This window comes from Setaria italica, chromosome III (genome assembly GCF_000263155.2).
Source record: "Setaria italica strain Yugu1 chromosome III, Setaria_italica_v2.0, whole genome shotgun sequence".
In the NCBI taxonomy this organism is placed as follows: Eukaryota; Viridiplantae; Streptophyta; class Magnoliopsida; order Poales; family Poaceae; genus Setaria; species Setaria italica.
In genome coordinates this window covers 41,603,038-41,628,025 of record NC_028452.1, presented here as the reverse complement: position 1 = coordinate 41,628,025, position 24,988 = coordinate 41,603,038, and positions in this window count along the sequence as shown.

Here is a 24,988-nt window from a genome sequence, read left to right as displayed (position 1 = left end):
GTCAAAAATTTTGTCAGCCTTTGACGTGTCAAAACCGAACACCTTCGGTTTCTTTTTTCCGAAAGGACACAATATCGGCTTCTTTCCCTTAACCCACTCTGCTAGGCCGATTTCCACTTCCTCCTCAGATTCAGATCCCTCTAAGTATGCCATCTTCTTCAGAAAATTTCTTCGCTGATCAAAGGGGCGTACTTCTTGACCGGACAATCGCTGGACGATCTAACTCAGGCTCTTGAACTCATGGGAAGTGTATTTCTCCTTGATATTTGGCAGAAGGCCTTGGAAGGCAATGTCAGCCAGCTGCACATCGGTCAGGACCAAGGTGTAGCATTTGTTTCTGACTTCTCTGAACCTTTGCACATAATTGGTCACGAGCTCGTCGCTCCTCTGCCTGAGGCTGGTCAAATCTGAGAGCTTCATCTCATGGACTCCCGCGTAGAAGTACTTGTGGAACTATTTTTCCAAGTCGGCCCAGGTGACGATGGAATTGGGCGGAAGCGTAGTGAACCACTGGAAAGCCGACCCGGACAGGGACGATGAGAATAGGCGCACCTGCAAAGCATCCTGTGTATCCACCTCTCCACATTGGATGATGAATCTGTTTACGTGTTCCACGGTGGAGGTGTCATCCAGCCTCGAAAACTTAGTCAAGTCGGGAACTTTGTACCGATGGGGAAACGACAGTAGATCGTAGGCAGGTGTGTACGGCGTTTTGTACGTGTAAGTTTGTACCTTTGGCTTCAACCCGAATTGATCTTGGATCACCTCTGCTATCCTTGCCGTCCAGTCTACTTGCTGCTGATGAATTACTGGCTGGGAATCAGCACATGTTGGTGGATTGGCGGCGGGATGACCGGGTCATGAATCAAAGCATGTGGCGGATTCTGTGGTAACGTGGCCGGCTGAGCGATTGACATCTAGTGGCGCAGCGAACCGGCCATCTCATCGTACAGCATCATCGGCGCTGCACTTCGGAGAGCCTCAGCAGCGTCTGTTCCCCTGCCGATTTCTGACGTGGCAGGTTGATACTGTGGAGCCGTCGGCCGAATGGCCGATTGGAATGGTGCCTGGATCGGAGGGCCTCCAGAGCCGGCCGATTGATCTAGAACGGCCGCTGTCGACGGTGCCCCCCCAAGACACTGAGTTTGATGGCAATGATTGCGCGGAGGAAATTTGAGCAGGTTGAGGTGGCACTTGCGACTGAAAGCATGGCGCACCGTTATATCCTGGATGCATTGAAGGCAGTGAAGCATTGTGTCCTCCATGTTGAGTTGGCATCGGCTGAGGAGCCGAGTGAGATGTGCTTGGAAAGCTCCTGACTGGGGCCGTAATGGGCGGGGCGTATGTTGGCCCCTGATATCCTTGAGATACGCCATTGGCTAGGGAGCTGATTACGGCATTGTATACTGTGTTGGCCATCACCGGGGATTGATCAATGAAAGCCTGGTAGACGGATTGCTGAACCATATCGGACATCTTGCCCGAGTCTTCAGCGATGGTGATCTTGCGGGGAGTTGGGAAAGGAGCTTTCTTGATGGTCTCCCCGCTCTTGGTACGACTGAAAGATTGCAGGCATGTTTTCTGGTATTGTTCTATCTGCTTTTCCAACTCTTCTTTCTGGTTGTCCTTGAGATCTGCTTCCGTCACTTTGATGACGTTGTCTTCAGAGATTTCGGCAACTCTCAACATGTTAGAGGTTGTATTGGTCCCACTGGGCGTGCCAAAAGTGTGTTGGCGCTAAAAGTCAACCGATTGACCCTCAGCGTCGGACACACGACCCGGGAGAATCTACTTAGCTCCTGTTCGGGTGATTGCCCTGGTGCGGTTCGCGCGGCGTGCCAGCCAATCTGACCTGTTGATTGTCAAGGAAGATCAACGTGTCAAATTCCAGGGGTTACGATTGACTAAAGGTTCCGATCTCGAAAAGTGTATCAGTGAATGGTCGATTTGCTAAATGAAGATAATCGGCTATAATACAGCCGACAATCACGTAACGATTGCGAAGGAAACTACTAGAGTAAACTGAAAAAGGCTACGAAAGCAACACTTGAAACGGATCTAATCGGCTATATGATGAATGAAAATAATAATAACAAAGCCGATAGCTCAAGTCCCAAGCTGGATAACTGGTGATAAGACTAGAAAAACAGATAAAACCTATAATTCAAGTAAATATCGATAACTTGTGAATAAATCTAAACGAAACAACAGCGATACGCCCGAAGTTAAAGCTTAGATATTACTCGATAAACGAAACTTACAGATTCGGCCGGAGATCGTGTTGATGCAGTCCTGCCAACCCGTACGAACTCGTTAAAGAAGAAAAGTATTGGCGAAGTCGCCGACTTGAAAGTAAAGTGCAATGAAAAAGTAGATTTGTTTGTATTGATTGATGTGTTCTTTACAAATCTCTAAAGGCGGCTATTTATAGCCTGTTACAACCAATTTCCTAACCGACTAGGATCTATCTCTAATCTTAAACGAAAACGAATATTTACAAACACAACTCGTATCGGAGTTGGTTATTATACTCCCGCGGGCTAATATTACTCTATCTTCTTTTCCTAATCCACTTTAAGCCCATATTGGCCCAATCGCTCCAGCCTTCCAATCGGCCGATCCCCAATCGTAGAACCAATCGGCTGATTCCCAATCGTGACCTTTTAATCTGCAGCGTCGGCCAGCCCTCTCTTTCCTTGACGCCGATTTCATACGTGTCACAATCCGGCGTCAACACTCGCCGGAACCTTCCATCATGGCAAGGTTTTGAACCGCATTGTCATCAACGCGGTGCTCGGGCTCATCATTGCCATCACTGGACATGTTGAGGAAGATGTCCGCCTGGCTACCCTCATCCTCGGTGTACGTTATTGGAATGTTGGAGCCACTACCACCGGCAATAATCTGCTCCATTATATACCTTGCATCCCACTACTAGATTTTTGGTCTATTGCAACAGAGTCCATGGCAACAACAGAAAATATGTTGCAATAGATAGGTGTTATTGCCACCATTTTATCATTCCATTGCAAAAGATTAATGTTGTCACCACCAGTTGAAAAATGATTGCAAGTCGCTGAAAAATTTGCCACAATTATTTTGCGTTGTTATAAACTTTTTTTCGCTGTTATATGCAAGGCTTATTGACATTAAATTCAAAATGGTTGCAAGTCGTAAACAGTATTGCCACAAATTTGGTGTGTTGTCTTAATCCGCATGTGCGTTGCGGTATGTTTGTCTATATAGCAACAAAACTAAGTGTGGTTGCATGAAAGAAAATGCTATTGCCACTAGTTATTTTTGTTGGTACATGGTAGTTTATGTTGTTGCAATGGTTCAAGGTTTTGCCACAAATTTTTTGGTGGGCATTGCATATGTGGAGACCAAAAATTGAGTTGGGCAAATCCTAGACAGGACGTCATCAAAGAACCACATGAACGTCGCGCATGAGCAAAAACATGTACGTGTGTATCTCCAGGAGGCCTCTCTCCATGTGCGTGTTTCATCTATTCTCTCCAGAAGGTCGCTCTTGAAATTCCTTGTGAGCTCGCGACAAGAGGGCTGGGGAGCGGCGGCTCGGTGTGCCCAGCACCACCTCCAGATCGCACGATTGGAGGTCACTGACTCCGATCCTAGGCGCAAGTGTGCTGACTGCTCGGCCGGTGTTACTCGTTGGTGAGGGTGGCAGCAGGTCCTCCATACCGTGTGGTCACCTGTGAGGCGGCAGCAGCATGACGGGAAAAGGATGGCCGGTCGACGTGCAGGTGAATTTAGATTAGAATGCAAATTAACTCAACTGCGAGTCTACATTCGTATGTCCAGGCCCCTCTAATCAAATTGCTCTTCCAGCATGTATATTCCTCTATAATAATCATCTGGCAACATTGCTAATTGGCAAGTTAAATTGATGCATGGCTCCTGCACGAATTTTTTTCTGATTTCTCATCAGCCGACAATAATCGTCCTTTAGACATGGGAGCAGCTGTCGATTTTTTTCATTGTGGTTATAATTTATTTAGTTGTGATGATCTGGTGGCATGGTAATCTTTTATGAGTTATAATTTAGTCACTTGGTCTACTACAGCAAAATCAATTAATTGCATGCTATGTTTCCCATTCTTTGATATCCATGTGGGGAGTGAGTAAAACTAGTAGAAGTGACCGTGCGTTGCTACGGATCCTTATCGTCTAAAAGTTGCCATCAGTTCGTTCTCAACTCATGTTGTATGGTGCTAGACCACTTTTCAAAGGATGACGGTCGAAACTAAGGTGGCAGAATGAAGGTTTTGTTCTGTACTTTAATATTAATATTAGGTAGAGATTATAGCAAATATGCCACTGATATACAGGTCTGCTGCCAAGTGGAGGACAGTGTGACATGGCCACAGAGTGACCCAAAGGTACCCATGAAACCATCCTCAGGAACTAATCTGCACCTGTTTTGACATCTGGAGATGTAAAGTAAACACCATTGATGTTTTGGCTCAAAATTAAACCCCAGCATATAAGGCCCCAATCTTTCACCATGGTCTTCAAGAATAGTGTTTAATACTACTAGGTAATAGCCCGTGCTTTGCCACGGGCACAAAATTTGAAAAAATATCAATTATTATTTAAAAAATATCATGCAAAGCACTTTATGGATAGTTCATGGTGAATTCAATTCAAATGCAAAAGCAAGATGCTGACCATAAACCTAAAGCTACGCTGTCATTCAAAATTAACTGTCACCGTGCCTCGAATTATCACTCGACGTATAATACTAATCACTTGCTGACTTGCAACTAACGCGTCATGGTGACGTGAGTTTGGAATCAAAAGAGCCATTCGCACATTGTTGACACGGCGAGCTGCTCTCTGCTTCGGCTGCTACCTGTCTTCATCGGTCCTGCTATCCGGCGCTTGCTAAGGTAATTTGGGATTCGGTGTTTCCTTCACGCTCTTCTGAAAGTTTTTTTTTTATAACAACGCTCTTCTGAAAGTTTAACTGTGCTAGCCAAAGCGCTCGAGTTAAGTTCAGTTAGCTCCAAAGCTGAAATCCTGAAGGATGACACCCATTCTCTGCACACTTAAATTATGAGCTCATTAGTTCCAAAAACAAACATGTAAGTGGTGAGAATCCTAGAGCATCAGGCATATGTACGAACATGCAAATGGCCCATTTTAACATGTCAGCCTGGGCTCTAGGAGGAAGATAGATAACCAAACAGTTATACTTTGTAAACAATACAGATATTCCTAGCAAAGAAAAAGACCAGATAAGCACACTATCTATCACTAAAGGAGACTGAGAATGTAGCCAGCAACTTGCAAACTCCAAAGCAAGAAAAATCCTGGAAGAAAACTATTGATTTTCGTTCAGACAAATATCATGCTACAAACATTCGAGGACTATTACAGGAGCAGAAGCCAAGTATGTGCAGATTTGTCCACAGATACCCTTACAAAACAATCTAGACACAGGTAGTACCAGCTTAGAATAACAGGAACAAGGATGGCAAGTTAAGTTAGAATAAGTTGAATGCAGGTTAAATTTGTCACTGTCCTTTGAGAAACAAACACAAAGGAGCAGAAGTATAGCCGCAGACAATGGAAGGGCAAGTGAATGAGCACATGCATTTTTTCTTCTGCTTTTCAAATGAAAAACTAAATATGCTCATGGAGTGAAATGTACCAAAAAAATGGAGCTACAACTTCGTATTACAACGTGCCTCAACTTAGAAGGAAAACAAATGCCCTTTCAAAAGAATTTTACTACAGGACAATTGAACAAACACTATGGTCTAGTTCCCACTACAATTTCATAACCCTAGTACAATCACAGTTTAATTGTGTGCTTTCTTTTGTTGTATATATGCAAGAGATTAATCAGTGTGTGTGGCTTTGATTTGTAAAGAGTTGGAAGTATGTCGCATAATGATGATAGGAGTTAGATGCGACTGCTTTATGTATAAGATGAGTGGCAAAAAGGATTCAAGCAATTTATAGAGACTAGATTTGCAGGCACATCTAACGGAGATACGGCACCATGTCCATGTTCAAGATGCCGTTCCATGTCATACAGAACAGTTAACAAAGTTAGAAGTCATTTGGTTTTTAGAGGATTTTCTGAAAGTTTTATCCAAGGGGAAGGAGAAGAAAATGATTCATATGAGAGCATCATTGAAGGAGTTGGCAATGATGGTGAATCAGGTGATGGTCCTTCTATGAAGGATTTGGTTTCGTCACTAATCAGTGGAGCAATACATGGAGACATCATAGGTAGTGGAACTGAAGAGCCAAATGAAAGCGATAAGAAATTCTTTAAATTATTAACAAAGGCGTAGAAGGAACTATATGTGGGTTGCAAGGAGGCTATTAAGGTCTCATTCATTGTCAGGCTATTTCAGATTAAGTGCATGTTTGGTCTTAGTAACAGTGCACTAGAGGCTATACTTTAGTTATTCTCGCTTATGCTCCCTGAAGGTCATGTCAGCAGTGCTGGTTCTATGCATATGGGAAAGTGGATAACTTTGGTGTCGTTATTGGCCCCAGCTGCTTGGACTGCCAGCGAGTAGCATCGTAGCCATTGAATTGGGTCTTGCTTGCCGTCATACTTGGTTATTCCTGTTGGTTTGAACTTCTCGGGTAGTCGTGTCCTCATTACCCAATTTGTGAAAGCAGGAAAGTGGTTGTAGTTGTCGACTTCTCACTCACGCTGACTGTTGATAATTTCTCGTAGATCACTGAAATTTGATACTTCATGATGTTTTCGAGTAGGGCGAGGACTTTTTATAGAGTTATGTTGGGATACGAGGTAGGCTACACTAGCGCAAATCAAAATTTCTACCGCGTAAAACCAGGAAGAACTGCCGTATAAGGATCACGGGATTACCACTCGACGCACAACTGGTGCGGAAGATGTAGATTTGCGTCGATGCAGTGAAGACGATCAACGTAGTCGTACGTAGTCGATCAACGTAGTCATATGTAGTCGATCACGTCAACGTCCAGCAGCTCCTCAGCAGCTCGTCCACGTGCAGCAAGATCGCCCTCGTGCCGCGGCTCGTCGTCGCTCATCGGCGGCTCATCGTGGCTCGTCGGCGACTCGTCCAAGTGCTGCAGGCGCAACACCTCCAAGGTATCCACACGTGTAGGGAGGAAGCATCGCAAGTCAGACTGCTAGATCCGCGAGTTGCAACAGCCGAGGGCGTGGGAGGCGCGGCAGATGTGTTTCGCCAAAAGGTGTAAACCCTAGGGTGCCCCCACCCCTCTATTTATAGAGGTTCCTGACGGGCCTCTGGGTCCGAGGCTCATTAGTACTTCTAAACCTAATCCAACTCGGATCAGATCCGAATTGGGCTTCCAGCCCCTTAAGTGTGTGACCCTATGGGTTCGGATACGTATAGACATGGCCCGAGTACTCCTACTCGGCCCAATAGTCGGTAGCGGCCTGTAGCAAGACGTGCCAACTCCTATACGCACACGAAGATCATATCAGACGAACCATCATAATATAATATACATGTTATTCCCTTTGCCGCACGATATTTGGTCTAGCTTTAAGCCCACCGCTCTTTCTCGATCTTGTGATTCGGAATCCCTTTGTAGGTTAACTCTTAACCGTACTTAGCATGGCTATGCATTTTCAGATCCGATCACTCGAGGGGCCCAGAGATATCACTCTCAATCAGAGAGGGGCAAATCCCATCTTGATTGACCATGTCTCATAGCATGCTTCTTGACAAACCCGAAAGCTACCTTTATGACTACCCTGTTACGGCATAGCGTTTGATAGCCCCTAAGTAGGTCGATCCACATCTTGAATACATGCGACAATCTCAGGTCTTAGGACAAAGCGTATATGTTGTTTAAAGAGAGAACTACTTCTCGTGTTGGGTAAGTCCTAGCACATGTCTCCACATGTGTCCACATTATTAGTTCAACATCTCCATGTCCATGACTTGTGAAACATAGTCATCAACTAATACATGTGCTATTCTAATATTCATGTGTGTCCTCACATGAACTCCGACTAGGGACAACTTTAGAATAATTATACAATTAAAGAGTTTCACATACAATTCACATAATTACAAATCAATTCAAGTAGCCTTTAATGGATATTCAATGAACACAATATACAAATTATGGATACAAATGGAATATCATCATCTCTATGATTGCCTCTAGGGCATACCTCCAACAAGTTAGTGCAGCTGACTTCTCCAACATCCTTCTGGTGTATTCGGGCGTTGTGTTTACTCGGACCTTGGTTGTGTTGCCTTGGTTGGTTTACAACTTCGTTGTCATTCCTTTGCACTTCATTGGGGTTGTCGTTAGCTACAACACCTCTACTGCCTTCTTGATGAGCTGCGATGCAGGGAACAGACAGGATCGGCGATTCTTTATCGAGTAGCTTGTAAGCTTGCTCTGCGAGTTGCGCGATTAGTCCGTTACCGCGTTGCGTGAGTTGAGCTGTGACTTCGTTGTCTTTGTCTCGAGGTATGAGTGTTGATATGAGGTTGATAGAGGCAATTGCTGCGAGTAGAGTGGTATGTTCTTGAGCCTGTACTGCGTCAAATGTTCTTTCGAGGTTCGTGATGGGAATGTTTGTAGCTAGTGTCTGTCATCGCTCAGCCCGAGTAGTATTGCGCATCCTTCTTTGGTTCCTTTGATCGAAAGTTTCATCTTGTGGGGCGTTAGCTGTTGACTCGTCTTTTGAAACATTGTCAAGTTGTGCTAATCGCCTGGGGGTTCTATTTTGGCTAGTACCCGGGTTGTTATTTTGAGTAATAACAAAGACTTCTCTGTCTGGGTAGTAGCTGCCAGATCTTGATGTTGCAATTTTAGTTGAACTTTCCTCGTGGCTTGAAGTGAGTGGGACGCTTTCTTGGAATGGGAGGTTGTCTATGTGAGCGACAAGGCGCGACTCGTAGTCGCGAGCAAGGGATGGTCTCATACCTGGCCAGTGAATGAATCTGCCTTGCGATGTCGAAGTTATTACAAGTCCCTTGGCTGGTCCTGTTAGTCCGATCTCTGGGGGTAGACCGAGTCGGAGTCGTCGTCTTCATTGTTCCTGTGTTCGAGTAGAGTTCGAGTGAGGAAACTTTGGTAGACTTTGGCTGCATTGCGGAGTCCGTGTGGAAACCGTTTTGTAGTCGAAGTCGACTTGGGAAGTGACTGGGACCGACTAGTCCGAACTGAGGTCGGGTCCGACGCGTGGTCTAACTCGGGATTGTTGACTTTGAAGTTTTGGCTTTTCCTGACCAAATCCTCTGATTTCTTCTCCTGGGCATTGATGACTTGGCGCCGAAACGAACCAGCATCGTCGGTGATGCAGAGCCAGGATCCAAAAACAAAGGTTGCGCCCGCTTCAATGGTGAAGACAGGCTTAAAAACAACGGCCACCATCGAGCTCACGCTGAGAAACTCAATGAGCTCCCCTACCTGGCGCGCAAGCTGTCAGTGTTTTAGACCAGCAACCCACCTAAGGGGTACCCTAGGTGGTATTTTGTGCGGTAAGGGCCGTCGAGAATCAAGGAGTCGATGGTGACGCAAGGAACGCGATTTAGACAGGTTCGGGCCGCTAGATCGTGTAATACCCTACGTCTTGTATGTTTGTTTGTATTGATCTCAGATACCTTGGAGTTGTTCTTTGAGGGGGTCCCTGCCCACCCTTATATACACGGGAGGGCAGGGTTACAAGTCTGAGTCCTAGTCGAGTACATTTACAGAGTTCTACTTGGTATGGTCCGTGTAGTTTCCATATACATACTTAACTAGTCCGATCGGGATAAGCCTATCCCCTTGTTTTGATCATGCCCGAGTACGTCCCTTATGGGCTGCCCAAGGTCTACTCGTGGGCCTGGGGAGCATGCTCGACAGTCATTGTGTTCTAGATACTTTGGATAAAGTGTAAAGGGTAGTTCATGATCTTGGCCTGGACTACAAAAAGATACATGCATGTATCAATGATTGTATTTTATTTAGAAAGCAATATGTTGACTTGGATAAATGTCTAACATGTGGAGAGTCTAGATGGAAAGCTGCTGGTTCAAGTGAGAAGGAGGCAGCGAGTGGTGATGCTACACCAAAGAAGCTTGTTCCACAAAAAATCCTAAGGTATTTTCCAGTGACCCCTCGTATGCAAAGGCTATACATGAGAGCGACCACATCTGAATATATGTGTTGGCATAAGGAGGGACTTGTCAAAGATGGAAAAATGTGGCACCCTGCTAACTCTATGGCATGGAAGCAAGTGGATGAAAATTATAAGGAATTTGCTTTGGATCCTCGTAATGTAAGGATGGGTCCTGCATCTGATGGTTTCAATCCATTTGGGATGTTGAACATGACATACACTACATGGCCTGTGATCCTAATCCCTTACAATTTGCCTCCTTGGTTGTGTTTGAAACAACCATTCTTGATGATGTCAATATTGATACCGGGGTCAAAATCGTCTAGGAATAACATTGATGTGTATTTGCAGCCCCTCATCGATGAGCTAAAAGATCTTTGGCTCAACGGTGTTGAGACATGGGATGCAAAGGTAAAGAAGAATTTCACTCTACGTGTTATTCTACTTTGGACAATTAATGACCCAGCATACGACATGCTATCCAGTTGGAGTACAAAAGGCAAGTTTGCATGTCCATACTGCCACAAGGATACTAACTATTTATGGTTGAAACTTGGTTCCAAGCATTGCTACATGGGTCATCACTGCTTTTTGCAAATGGATCACAGGTGGCACCGCAACAAGATTAGCTTTAACAACTAGGTGGAAACTAGGGAGCCTCCAGTGCCACTACATGGGGAAGGGGTGCTGCAACAGTATGAAAGCTTTGAGCAAGTGACATTTGGGAACACGACAAGAAAGAGGAAGCAGCGTGAAATGGATAATAGATGGCACACTTGGAGGAAGAAGAGTAGTTTTTTTGAACTGCCTTACTGGGAAAAGTTGCTTGTAAGGCATACTTTGGATGTGATGCACATTGAAAAAAATATCTGTGAGAGCATTTTGGGAACTTTGCTTGACATGGCAGGTAAACCCAAGGATAGCGAGAAGGCTCGTCTTGACATGGAACATTTGGGCATGAGGAAGGATCAACATCCTTTGGTGAAGAATGACAAATACACTTTGCCTCCAGCATTGTACAGTTTGGATCAAGATGACAAGGTATATTTATGCAAATTTCTGCAAAGTATCAAAATGCTTGATGGTTACGCATCTAATATCAAGAGATGTGTGGATGTGGCAAGGTGTAACCTTTCTGGACTCAAGACTCATGACTGCCTATTATATTTGAGAAACTATTACCCATTGTGGTTTGTAACATACTTCCAGAAGAGGTTGTTAAACCATTGATTGAGCTTAGTAGGTTCTTCAGTGGAATATGTTCAAAGGAGTTGAGCACCAAAGAGTTAGAAAAATTGAGCATTTCGATTAGAGAGACTCTTTGTCATCTTGAGATGATCTTCCCACCAGCTTTTTTTTGATATCATGATGCATTTGCCGGTTCATCTTGCTAAAGAGGCTAAACTAGGAGGACCTGTATGCTATAGATGGATGTATCCAATAGAGAGGTTTCTACGTACATCGAAAGGCTATGTGCGGAACAAAGGCTATCCTGAAGGTTCAATAGCAGAGGGATATATACTAGAGGAGTGTGTGACTTTTTGCTCTCGCTTTTTGGATGACGTCGACACCAAGGTTAATCGTCCAGAGCGTCATGAAAGCGGTAGTAAATGAACCACCGGCTGGTTTAAGCATATTTAGCAACATTGATTATATTAAGAAAGGATTTTGAATTGACTCAATTTCTAGGCTAGATATGCAGCGGATTAGGCACTGGATATTAACAAATTGCGATGAGGCACCAAATAAGTAAGTACATATAACGAGGAAGAAATTGATGTTGACTCACTTGACGTCGGAGTGGGAGATATGATCGATTCAGGCAGACATGAAGAGTTGACAAATTAGACTAGGTCAGGCATTGAAGGTGTCACTGGTGCCGCTTATGTTATTCAAAAAGCACTTGCTGCATCCATACATGAACCAAGAACTATTGGCTTAGTAGATGAAGAAGAAGAAGATGATACCGACGACTACATTGATGATGGATACATTGCACCTGTGAATTCTACCGTGGAAGGAGTGGAGGATGTGTTTTATGTTTAAGTGTGATAATTTGTAGCACCTAAGTTTGACCTGTTTTAATTAAAAATAAACTTTTCAGCTTTGAACGAGCACAGTTCTGTTTTCAGCATTGAACTGAATCCAATGGTCAATCCCTACTGTTCTACCTGCTACATGGACGCATGAACTTACCATAGTCCCATCCGCGCATCTGCCTAGGGTGTGCGCCCCTGCCTTCATTGGACCCTTGATAACCCGACATTTGTAATTTTCAGTACCTCTTCTTTTTCAATCTCAGTGGCAAAACATTTGCATAACTTACTCCTATTCTTGCTCCTGCTGCCCTCCATTTTTCTTGCCGCCGCCACTCCTATTCTCACAACATTTGCATAACTGTTGATTAAAATAATGCAAGGAAGAAAATTCTACATCAGCAGTTTTTATCTGAAAAGGGATGGTTAAGGACCAACAGGTTACTCATTTACTCAGCACGTGCATTTTTTAAACAGCACACCTTATAGAAAAGCGTATTAGTGGCACACGATGTGACAGATTCCATAAAAGAAAAGGTCACACGCATTTCCTTTCATACCTCAGAGATTGGCCAAGAACATTAAGTATAGAGATTCTGAAAGTTAATTAGAATATTCATTTTTAATTACCTCATCAATCCCACAAGTTACTCATTCACTGAAATTTCATGTAGATTCATTGCATCAATAAGACATTGGCCAAGATAGAAATTATGAAAGATTAATTAGAATACTCATTTTATAAATTTTTAATTTGTAGTAGATAACACTTGATGCAAATATATAGCTATCCTTAGTAACAACCACTGCAAACGAGCACACTTCTGACTTCCATATGAGCATAGCAGTGAAGATATCAATTTTCTCTAGATATTTCAGGTTGTAACATACCTCTAAGATGAGATGTAGAAACGCTTGGCAGTAGCATGGAGGAGGGTACTTCTTTGCAATGAAGGTGAGTGTGGTCGTACCCTACACCTCATATCTCACAGGCTGGCCTAAATGAAGAAAAAAAGAATAAACAGTAAGACTGATATGATCTGCAGGCAACACTAAGTGACATAGAAAGTGACATAGATTACAGATAAATAAAGCAACCAGTAAGAAAATTGGTACCTTCACTTCTTTTCATAACTTAGCAATATTTCATATCATGTGTAGATTCTCTTACTTAACAGATTTACTAAGCATCAACATCACCGAAAGGCTCAAAATCTATGACTACCTGACCAAATCAAAGCACACAAACGTGCGCAGGAGTAAATCTGAAAGTGATGGTAGATGTGCCGAGCGATAGAAGGAGCAGGTTGTGGTGTGTGGGTTGGTCTCCAGGTGGTGGCGCTTGGGTGGGTCGGGTAGGGTAAGTGGCGATGGTGTGGATTGGCAGTTGGGTTGGGGAGGCGGTGGAGGCATCCTGCTCGGGGTCGAATCAGGGAGGCACCGGCATCCAGCTCTGGGTCAGCATAGAAGCGGCGCCGGGGTCGGACTCCAAGTGGCGAGCCCCTTGGTTGCGGACGGAGCCGGGGCGGCACAGGAGCTCGTTGATGCTGGGATGGCGCAGGTACTCATCAATGCCGGGGCGGCGCGAGGGTCTGCGGGTGGGGAGGGGCGAGGATGCGTGCGAGGGGAGGGAGGCGCAGGATTTGGGGGCTGCGGGAGATTTGTAGGTCAGGGAGGGACAGGGCAGCTGATTTTGGAGGGGAGGGAGCCCGCACGGCAGCTGATTTCGGAGGGGAGGGGAGCCCGCGCGGCGGCAATTTGGAGGAATGGAAGAAGGGGTTGGTGGCGGGGCAGCTGATTTCAGAGGAAAAGGTAGCACGCGCGACGGTGGGGAATGAATGGAGGGTTGGCGGTGGATCTCAAAATGCTCAAATATTCATCATGGATTTTGGAGAAAACAGAGACCCTACCAAGAACATGAATTTTTGGAAAAACTTCAAATCCAAGTCAAATTCATGAGGGATTTGAAGGGGGTCTCATGAAAGATGCTCACAAGGATCCTAGCATGCTAGTTGTGATTGCCCAAAATAATAGTGATCTATTTGATGCCTGAACATACTTTGGTTTCTAAATTTTTGTTTTCTGTCATGGTTACCATAGAACTAATGAGAGGCCAGTGGATTCAACTAGAAGCAATGATCTTATATACAGTTTTTGTGATTTGTAGTTGGTGATAAGATACATACTTAGCTGTTGATTGGATTCATAGAGTTTCAGAAAAATGTGCTTGTTACTAGCCTAATGACTACTTGAACCATGTAGTCATTGCCAACAAAAATTCACTGGAATGGTATGAGGTCATGGGTGATTTTATTTCGTATTGTGCCCTGTAATTCCGGGCGTGATGGCACTACATGGTTCACTCAATCATCAGGCTCAGTTCTTTGGTATAATTAAAATCATAGTTCAATTTATAGGCATATGACATATTTCTTCTTTTTGTTGCTCTGTTTTTTCCTTTTTGGTTCTCTGATATTTTCTGATATGTTCTTGTTCTATGTACCCTTTATATTTTGTCCAAGTTGAACAACAACCAGATCGGCATCCCAGCCTGCCAACCATTACCAACACTATATAAGCATCCCTGTGCCTCATCTATATGGTAAGTTTTACTATCACCTACAAGTATATATCATTGTTTATTTAACAATCAGAGGAAAGTTTGTTTAACAAAAACACTTACTGATCCATGGTCTTATGTTGCAGGAAGTGATTGGTAGTAGACCATATGCTTACTAAGTGAAAATTTTGGTACAAGTTACTTGTAGCTTCTTTTCGTAGTTCTTGGTAGCTGTACAATTTCCTTCTTGTTAATTTTGCCTTCTTGTGACTGAATTGAGTTCTGGGATCACTACTAGAAAAACCCATGTTGCTATGTGAAACGACGTGAGTAGTTTTGCCTAGAAGAGTAAATTCTGTAGCTGGTCCTAGCATAGGTTATTCTGTGACCACCCCATCCGACAGCCAGCACTGGTCCGATCTGCCACTATTCCCTTTTTTCCTCCCGACTCGTCCACTCCTGGTTGTCGCAAGCCGAGCGGCGAGGTCCCCGCCGGTGGTCCGACAAGGCAAGCCGGCAGTTACAAGCCGAACGCAGCGTCATTACGAGCCAAACATAACAATGATTAGCGTCATTAGTGTCATTAGCACGCCGCCACGGGCAGGTGGGCGGAGCACGTCTGCTGCAGCAGGCACACGTCAGTAGCTTTTCTTTATTTTATTATTTGGATCCAAAGTTTGAAAGTTGGAATTTTTTCTATAACTTATAGATGTACAATATATGCGACAAGACATTCTCATATTGCGAGGAACCTGTTACTGCAATGACGAGATTATCATAAACTAATTATGATAGATCGGGTCTGGACGTGAGCCCACAAGCGAGCGAGGTGACCGAGCGGAGCCGAGTGTTATTATGGCAATTAACTAGCCGAGCGTCGGATCAGTCCTTCCGATTTCAGCAGCATATTTACCGGAGATGGAGGCCCAGCGCTTGCACGCTTTCAGTGATTCCCGGCTATTACAAAACTAGTCTGTTTTGCTCAGCGAGTAGTAGTAAACAAGGTAATTCACTTACAAGAAACTAAACGGCATGTGCTAGTTGTGTTGTTTTCAAGTATATTTTGGACACAATTAAAAATAGATAGAGGATTATTTACGAGAATGCAAGCAATAGCACATGATGTTTCATGCATACTTACTACAACGAGAGGTACAATTTACACAAGCTATAGCATTGAGGAATCAATTTACAATAATAGTGATTTACTATAATAAACGTCTAGTAACAATAATGTGGCAGGTGATTTACCACGAGTGAGCAAAATGAGGTTTGAAGAGATGATTTAGCGATGCAAAATGGTACAATTTGACATAATTCAACTGTCTATTGACGATAGTTATGAAGTGATTTACCACACAAGGCATAAGGGCAATGGGTATTTACCATAATTAAAAAGTCTAGTGACAAAACTGTGGCAGGTGATTTACCACAAGTGCCAAGGCACAAATAATGACAGCGATACAAAAGTCACCATAATTGAATTGGTGTGTCTGAAAACAAAAAAACGTTGCTTTCAGAAAAAGTGTTGGGTACACACTGTTTTGTTGCACAGGGTACTCATCCTTTTATCCCTGGGAGTAAAACAAACACAAATGATGGCAACTAAGATACTGTCAGTATTTACTTTGACTACAACCATCAGCAAAGATCAAGATCTAGCCGACTCATGTCCAGCAGGGAGCTTCTAGATTCTGTTCAGTGGGTGGTAAAGGTTCAGAGCCGCTACGACATAGTGAGGCACATTTTCCTGCATTATTAGTTTAAGATAATCAGGACTGAACTATATCAAGACACAAATGTTTCTGGGAATGCGAGGCAGCAACAACTAGTCAATCCTGGTGAAAATCGAAAAAATGAAGCATGTATAACAATGATGCATAATAGGACTTACTGCATGAGAAATGTCTGAAAATTTACTTTATATCAGGATCAGGAGGTACCACAACTTTTTGTCAAGCTATTCCAGGAAACCATTTACTGTGTAAGTCGAATGGCACCAGATGATAATATTTTCAAAATGGTGTCATCAATTTACCACAAGGTACTTACCAGAATAGCATCATCAATTTACCACAAAGTACCTACTGGAATATCGTCATCAACTTACCAAAAAGGTATTTACAAAAATAGTGTCATGAATTTACCAGAGGTCTTTACAAGTGTAGCGTCATCAGTTTATGACAATGGTAGTTACCAGACACTATTGTAATCAATTTACCACTTTCTTTAAGTTCTTTCGTTCAGAATCAGAGTCCATATTACAGGAAAAGATTACTTTTACAATTTAGTCTCTTATACACAGTTCAAAGCCAAATAATATATGATATATCTTTCCTTGCCAAATTGAGTAGTACATGTACATCAACAGTAAATAATGAGAAATTTACAGAGCTTTCTTAATACTTTGAAATCTGTAGGAATAACTTTGTACTCAAAGCAAATCCATCACTAGCTAACTGGCACCAGTAGATAAGTCTTGCTCCTTGACTATATCAGAAAAAAGATTTGACAGAAAAAAGAATTTCATCGAGGGCTGTCAAAAATGGGATTCGTGAGCGTACAAGCAAAGACCTGCATGACGCAGCATTCAACCTCATCTGTAGTTCAGGTTTGAACTCTTTTCTTGCTCCCGCTGCAAACCTGCACAGAGAAACGAATGAACTATGCTCTGCCCGTGCTGGTCCTCAGCTTTGCTGGGGTATTTATGCAAGCACAGAGCGTGCATTATCATTCACCCTTGGGTTGAACTGAAGCTCCGAAGCATGGGTGGATCCGCTGGGTTGGATGATCTGACCATAGAATTGACTATTCTGTAGCTAGCGAGAAACATATCTATCTATATATATATTTCTTATAGCCTGTCATAATAGGCATCACTAGCGTCATGGTTTCGAACATGGATGTAACAGATCGACTCCATATTTGGAGCTCTATGTTTTTATCTTTCTACCCTTTTAAACTTGCTATTCTTTTAATTTCGAGAAACACCTAATGTTGAATTTTCTGCAGTTTGCAATAACGATTCCAATATATGGCTTCATCCTGCAATCATTAGAAATCTTATAGGTGATATAAAAGTATAACACCCCATTTGGATGTAGATATTGAAGCTTGGGAAATGGAATTGGTATTGGGTACACTCAATATCTTAGTTTGGATGTTCATGGAATTGGAATTTGAAAAACCCTTCCAATACCAAGCCGTATTGGGCGTATTACAGCAGGCCTTTCCACAGTGTCGAACGTTCCTCCTCCGTATTTGTTGAAATCGACCTCCCATCTCCCATCTCCCTGCTCCGACACCCGACTCCTATATGCGTCAGAGGTCGAGGAACGGATCATCGCGGTGGCAGCCAAGCTCCAGCCTGCTTCGCGTCTACCATATCGTGTGGCTGCGTCTCAGGCCCTGCCTCCTCCTCATGCGAGCTCCGCTTCCAAGACGATCCAGGTGGCAGGGAGGGATTGACCTCGCGAGCTCACCGCATCAGCAACGAGGACGATGGCGGTTCAGTTGGCAAGAACAGCAAGAGTGGCGCAACGAAGCAGCAACTCCGTAGCGGATGCCCGTGCACGACTGACGGAGCAGCTTGTCGATAGCAGATGCTTGCTCACTCGTCGAAGCGGTGGCCTATGGCGATGGCATCGAGACCCCACCCCTCACGCCGCTAGCTCCCTTATTTACCGGACAGGTACATCCACGTCACTTGTATCAAAGACAATCATCCAAGTTGCACCGTCCATCATATATCTTTCCTGTCATCTTTTTCAGATTATTATTAACATCGAGCCTAAACTGTAACACATCACTTGGTCTATTAGCGTATCTTTTTGTCGTTACTTCCGAATGAGTGCCACTCTGAAAGCCATTATTATACCAAGTCCAACCATAGCACGCCACTTGCTCTATCAATATATCATTCTGGTCCTCTTCTTTCGTTGAGTATGAATATGATAATATTAAAGATTTCCAATGCTTCAAAATAAAATCATTGTTATAAGATATGGGTAGTCATGAATATCAATAACTTATTAATTAGTAATTTTTTTAGATGTATGTCAAACTATATTTAAAAAAAATATTCTCATGCATACAAATAAAATCATTAACTTGGTACATTCAATTTGCCACCTGCCACAATGAAAAAATTCACCTGCCACAATGAATTTAGCTAAAAATTCACATGCCGCCAAGATGATTGCAGTTATTCCCCACCTAATGGCCAGCGCATCCCAAGATTAGCGATTAAATCGTGTCGCTCAACTTCCCACCTGTACATTAACCTCCCTGTCTCCCCGAGATCTGCTTCCATTGCCTTCTCCATCTGAGTAGATTGAGAGGGGGCGCTGTTTCCATCTACCTGCACTGGTAGAGAATTGGCCTTTAGTCCCGGTTGGTAGGGTGTATATCTCTCGAAAATCCATCCGGGATAAACCAATCGGGACAAAAGGGGGGGTCTTTAGTCCCGGATCTTTTAACCGGGAGTAAAGGTCCCCCTTTAGTCCCGGCTCGATTCCAACCGGGACTAAATGGCGCTTGCATGGCACTGCCGTGATGCCTGAATTTTTCATGCATGCATCACGTATACGTAGTACCGCGGCCCTTTTAATTTGTTAACCTTGTAGTTGAGATTTTTTTAGAACGAAATCAACTAGTATTTAAACGAATGGGATTTGTAATTATACAATTACTATATATATACACAATCCTGATACACAATTCATATACACAATTCAACTAGCTTAGTACAAATCGATCATAATTAGCGCGTATTATATATACAAATAAATCAAAGTATCTTCCTACAATCTTCCCGTCGTGGTGTTGCTGATCGGAGTGTCTAATTGTCGTCCATCGTAATAAAATTCTCCTTTTGGATTTACCACCTCGTCCATTATGAATCCAATGAGACCTTCACATATTGCCGCTACTCTTTCTTCCTTCAAGAGTCCTTGTTGAATATTTAACATCTATAATTTTGAAATTTGTGAATGTTACATGAACAAATACATATAAGGAGCTACAAAATAATTAACTAGTAATATATTTATTTTACGTACTTTAAAGTTGTGCGGCGTCATCTTCGGTCCCTTGGGTCCCAAAAAATTGTGCATGTGCTAACAGATGTAGTAGCCACATAGATTATTCCCGGGTTCCTGTCTTAAGCACTTCAGTGCGGAAAAAAATAAGTTATGAAATATTCGTGTTATACAATGTAATAAATGTGCAGACTGCATACGTACCGGGAAGTCTATGTTCCATGTAAGATTTTCTTTGAATGGACCTTTGTGTGTCCTTATGAATTGTTTCCATGCGCTGCGGATTAGAATAATGAATGACATAGTGTAACAGGGATAAAATTTAGGAAATAAATTTTTGCATAGAGATAAAGGTCCAGAATTATTACAAGCCTAGCATGTCTTGCAATTCTTGGTAGTCCACCAGATCTTTCCTTAACGAATCAAAGACAGTGACGTGGCTTCTTTCAGGCTCAATTATAATAAGGATCCAGTGGAAGCTGCGTGCGTAAAATGTTCATGCATATTAGAGCTAACTAACATGTAGAGATAAGGAAAAAGACATCGAAAGTAGACGGTATACACACACTTACTTGAAGTTGTATGGAAGTAGTATGAAATCCTTGAATGTTTGTTTGTGTAGGAAATTGTATATTTCCTCAAAGGTTTTTTCCGGCGCTAATTGTATCTGTTGTTGGTTAACTACAGATGGATCCATGAAGCCTATATGTAGGTACGCATCTCGGCGGCATGTCTGAATTAGCATCCTACATGAAATGGAAGATGAAGTTAGTACGGTGACGCACGTCAAAATTTACATGTAGAGATAAACGGACACTTACAGAATCCAAGCGCTGATCAGAGAGACGTCCAGGGCATCATGATGGTACACTTCGTATATATCCTTGAAGTCTAGCCACAGCACTTTCTCCCCTTCACCGTGAAAATCTATCGGTTTTACCTTCATGCCGATCATCTCCCTCGAGTCGGCGGATGCCATCATGTACCATTGATGGAATTCGTACATCTTTGTTGATAGCTTCCGTACCAATGAAGGCTTTACTAGAGGTTTGCCTAGCTCATAAGGCCACTTCGGCTCAGGGGGCGGTGCAGTTGGCGTCTCAACTTGCCCTATGCATTCATCAAGTCCCAGACCTGTTTCTTCCATGAACTTCAATACATTTGCTTGTTGATCCAAGGGCATTGCTTTTACCCGTTGAGCATCTTTTTTTGATAAATGGCTGAGGTCGGGGACTGGACCGCTGGAGGATGATTTTCCTTTCCTTTTATCCTTTTCATCAGCCTTTACTAGAGCTCGTTCATAGTTTGACAAGAGTGGTATCCTTTTCTTGGCTCCTTCTTCCATCCTGATAAAAAAGTTTAAATCTCGCCGACTTACTGGCGGTGGCTCCATCTCCCTTGCCTTTTTTAATTCGGCTTGTTTCTTGAACCACTCACTGGCCTCTCGTTGGATTTCTGCCCACTGTTCTTCATGAGACATTGCCTCCCAGCGTTCCTTACGAGTCACTTCAGGCTCCTTTGTTTTCTTCTTTCTCTGTCTTTGCTTGGGAGGCGGTGCTCGTGACTTCTTTAGTGGTGCTGCAGGTTCCTTCAAGGGGGCCGCTCTTGGTGCCGGCGACGGTGATCGGGGAGGGGTGTTGTTATTGTCGTCGTCGCTCCTAGCACCAGGATGTGGTGGAGATGGAGACCTTGATACAGATGGAAGGGACGGTCCTGGAGCAGGAGATGCCGGTCTCGAGGTATGAGGAGAAGGTCGCTGCTGGGGATCTACAGGGAGCGGTCTTGAGGTCTGAGGAGATGGCTCCGTGCTGGGAATAATGATGTAGCGTTTCTTCCATAGAATGATCCCATGAAGCGCATCTGCCAATGTCTTTTCCCCGTCGCCTCCCGGGAAGTCGAGCTCTAGACCTTCATACTGGGGATCAACTATTTGCTCGACGCAGACGCTGGCGTAGCCTGTTGGAATGTCCATGCCATGACTGCTCTGCCCTGCCAGGGTTGCTAATGCACTCCCGTACGCTACCTGTACATATAGCAGAAGTAAACAAGTTGAACTCCGATCTCGAGGCCTGGATCAATTGACAAGATTGCATAAATATTATGTATAAGTATACCTTAATAGTTAGGTTGCCGACCGGTGCATGCAACTCACATGAGGTCCATTGCGTGATGGCATCCACGGGGAATCGTTGCTCCTCCACGGGTAACCTGGGCGTCTGCGCATCGGGGACCCCTGTAGAAGCACAACTGCTCCCGAGGCGTTGAGAAGGGCTGGCGGTGTTAGGAATCGGCATTGCTCCAGATTGGTCCAACTCCGCAACTGCGTCGGCCACCCGCCGATTGATTTCATCCATCATTCTTTGTTCTAGCATCTGCCGCCAGCTCTCCTCGATCTGTTCCTTTCTTCGCTTCCAGCTTCTGTAAGAGGCGCTGTCGCCTCGGAAAGCGAACTTCCACGGAACCACCCCGAACCCTCGGCAACGTCCTGGGTGCTCTGGATTACCGAGGGCCAATGTGAGCTCATCATTTTCTCGGTCCACCTTCAACCTCCTAGCCTTGGAATCTTCAATGTTCTTCATGAGATGTTCGGCCTTCTCACGTATTGTGTCATTGAAAATCAACGTCCCATCCTCTTGGCTTAGGGAGCCTCCATGAGCGTAGTACCAATTTTTTGATCGTTCGGGCCATTCAATAGTTGCAGGTACGATTCCCCGTTCGATCAGATCTTGTTCCATCTTCCTCCACTTGGGAATTGCTGAGCCATACCCACCTCACCCCAAATGATGGTGGTAGCCCTTCTGACTAGCATTTGCTATGTTGGTCGTGATCTTTTTCACATCTTCTTCACTCCTCTTGTATTCAACAAATGCATCCCAGTGGTCCCTCAACTTTGGCCACGCGTTGAAGTCTGGAGTTTTGCCCTTCTTGATGTAGTGGGTATCCAGCATCTTCTTGAATGTCTGGAATTGAGTAGCCATCTTCTTAAGCGTCCAAGCTTTGACATCCTTCTCACTATATCCTTTGGGGAATGTGAAATGTCTCTTCACGTCTTCCCACAGCATATTCTTTTCTGTCTCTGGAAGGGCATACGGATTAGTGCTTCTGCCCTTCCATTCTCTGATGCTGATAGGCACGTTGTCCCGGACGATTGCCTCGATTTGACTCACGTACTTCTTTGCTACTTTCTCGGGAGCAACCGGCCTGCCCTCTTCTGTAACTTCGGTGATGACAAGCCTCCCTTCCATCACCTTTGTACGACCTCGGGTCTTCTGCCCTTGTGTCGATCCGGAGGGCTAACAATTCAAGATTCGTTAATTAGTACGTAGTAGTAATGGTGGCGTGAAACAATACAAGAATGGTTGTATATACCTCGCCGGAACCTTCCGCCACGGCAAGTTGTTGCTGCGGCTGTTGCTCTTCATTCCCATCGGCGGACATGTTGAGGAACATGTCCGCCTGGGTGCCCTCTTCATCCGTGTATGATAGTGGAACGTTGTCTCCACTACCATCACCAGCGATTATCTGCTCCATGATATACCTTGCGATCTCATCGTCTGCCATTTCAACTATTGATGGAAACATACATGGAATCATACATGACAGTCATAGAAATCGTCTTACTACAAATTTGTACAAAGTCCTACAAAATTTATACAAATTTCTATGAATTTTGATGAATTTCTACAAATTTCTATGAATTTCTACGAATTTCTACGAATTTATACAAATTTCTATGAATTTGACGAATTTCTACAAATTTCTATGAATTTCTACGAATTTCTACGAATTTCTATGAATTTCTACAAATTTCTACGAATTTCTACAAATTTCTACGAATTTCTACGAATTTCTACGAATTTGTATGAATTTCTACGAATTTGTATGAATTTCTAGAAATTTCTACGAATTTCTATGAATTTCTACAAATTTCTACAAATTTCTACGAATTTTGACGAATTTCTACGAATTTCTACGAATTTTGACGAATTTCTACGAATTTGTAACAATATCCACGTGCGGTGCCTAGGTTGTGACGGCGACGATCAGGGCGGCGGAGGCGGGACGGCGGCGGTACGGCGGAGGCGGGGACGGGACAGCGGAGGCGGTGACGGTACGGCGGAGGCGGGGACGGTTCACCGGAACTAGGTTGTGACGGGCGGCGGGACGGCGGCGATCACGGCGGCGGGACGGCGGAGGGGACGGCGGTGCATCCTACGAATTTCTAACTTCATTTTCTCTGTATCAACTCTAACTTAACAAACTAACTAGAAATCTAACTTAACAAACTAACTAGAAATCTAAAAATCTAACTTAACAAAATTAGAAATCTAAAAATCTAACTTAACAAAATTAGAAATCTATCTAAAAATAAAACTTAATTTTCTAACCTAAAAAGAAAACCCTCCCAGCGGCGCTGCCGGCCGGTGCGGCAGCGAAGCTCTCGCGCGCGGGGCGGCGGCCGGGGCGGCGGGACGGCGGCGGCCGGGTCGGCGGGACGGCGGCGGCCGGGGCGGCGGGACGGCAGCGGCCGGGCGGCGGGACGGCGGCGACCGGGGCGGCGAGGACGGCAGCTGCCGAGGCGACGAGGACGACAGCGACCGAGGCGACGACGACGACGGCGGCGTAGGCAGGACGGCGACGAGACGGCGACGAGGGGCGACGAGGATGGAGCCGGCGACGAGGATGTGGAGCCGGTGGCCGGACGCGACGAGGGGGCCGGGGGCCGGGCGCGTCGACGGACGAGGAGGGGATCGAGGCGGGCCAGCCGGGGGACGACGACGGCGCAATGGGGGACATCGACGGCGCAATGGGGGACGACGACGGCGGCGGCCGGCGAGGGAGGCGGACGGGCGGCGACGGCGGAGAACGCGCGGGACTTGGCGAAAATTTGGCTAAGTGTGTAACTGGCGGGGGGTAGAAGGGAGTACAGTGCCTTTTAACCCCCCCCCCCTTTATCCCGGGTTCGTAATGGCACCCGGGACAAAAGGGCCTTTTGTCCCGGGTGCCGTCACGACCCGGGATAAAAAGGGGGGGGGGGTTCTTATTTCTTTGGGGAATAAAGGGGGGGGGGGTTTTATCAGGACATGTATGGCACCGAAATAAACGCTTACGTGTTTTCATTCTTTCTCATTTTTTCCATGAACCGTGTCTGGCCCATTTTTTTTTTGTTGCAGGTTTCAAAAGAGGCGGCATATGGTCTTTTTTTTGGTTTTTCTTTGTCACCCACAAG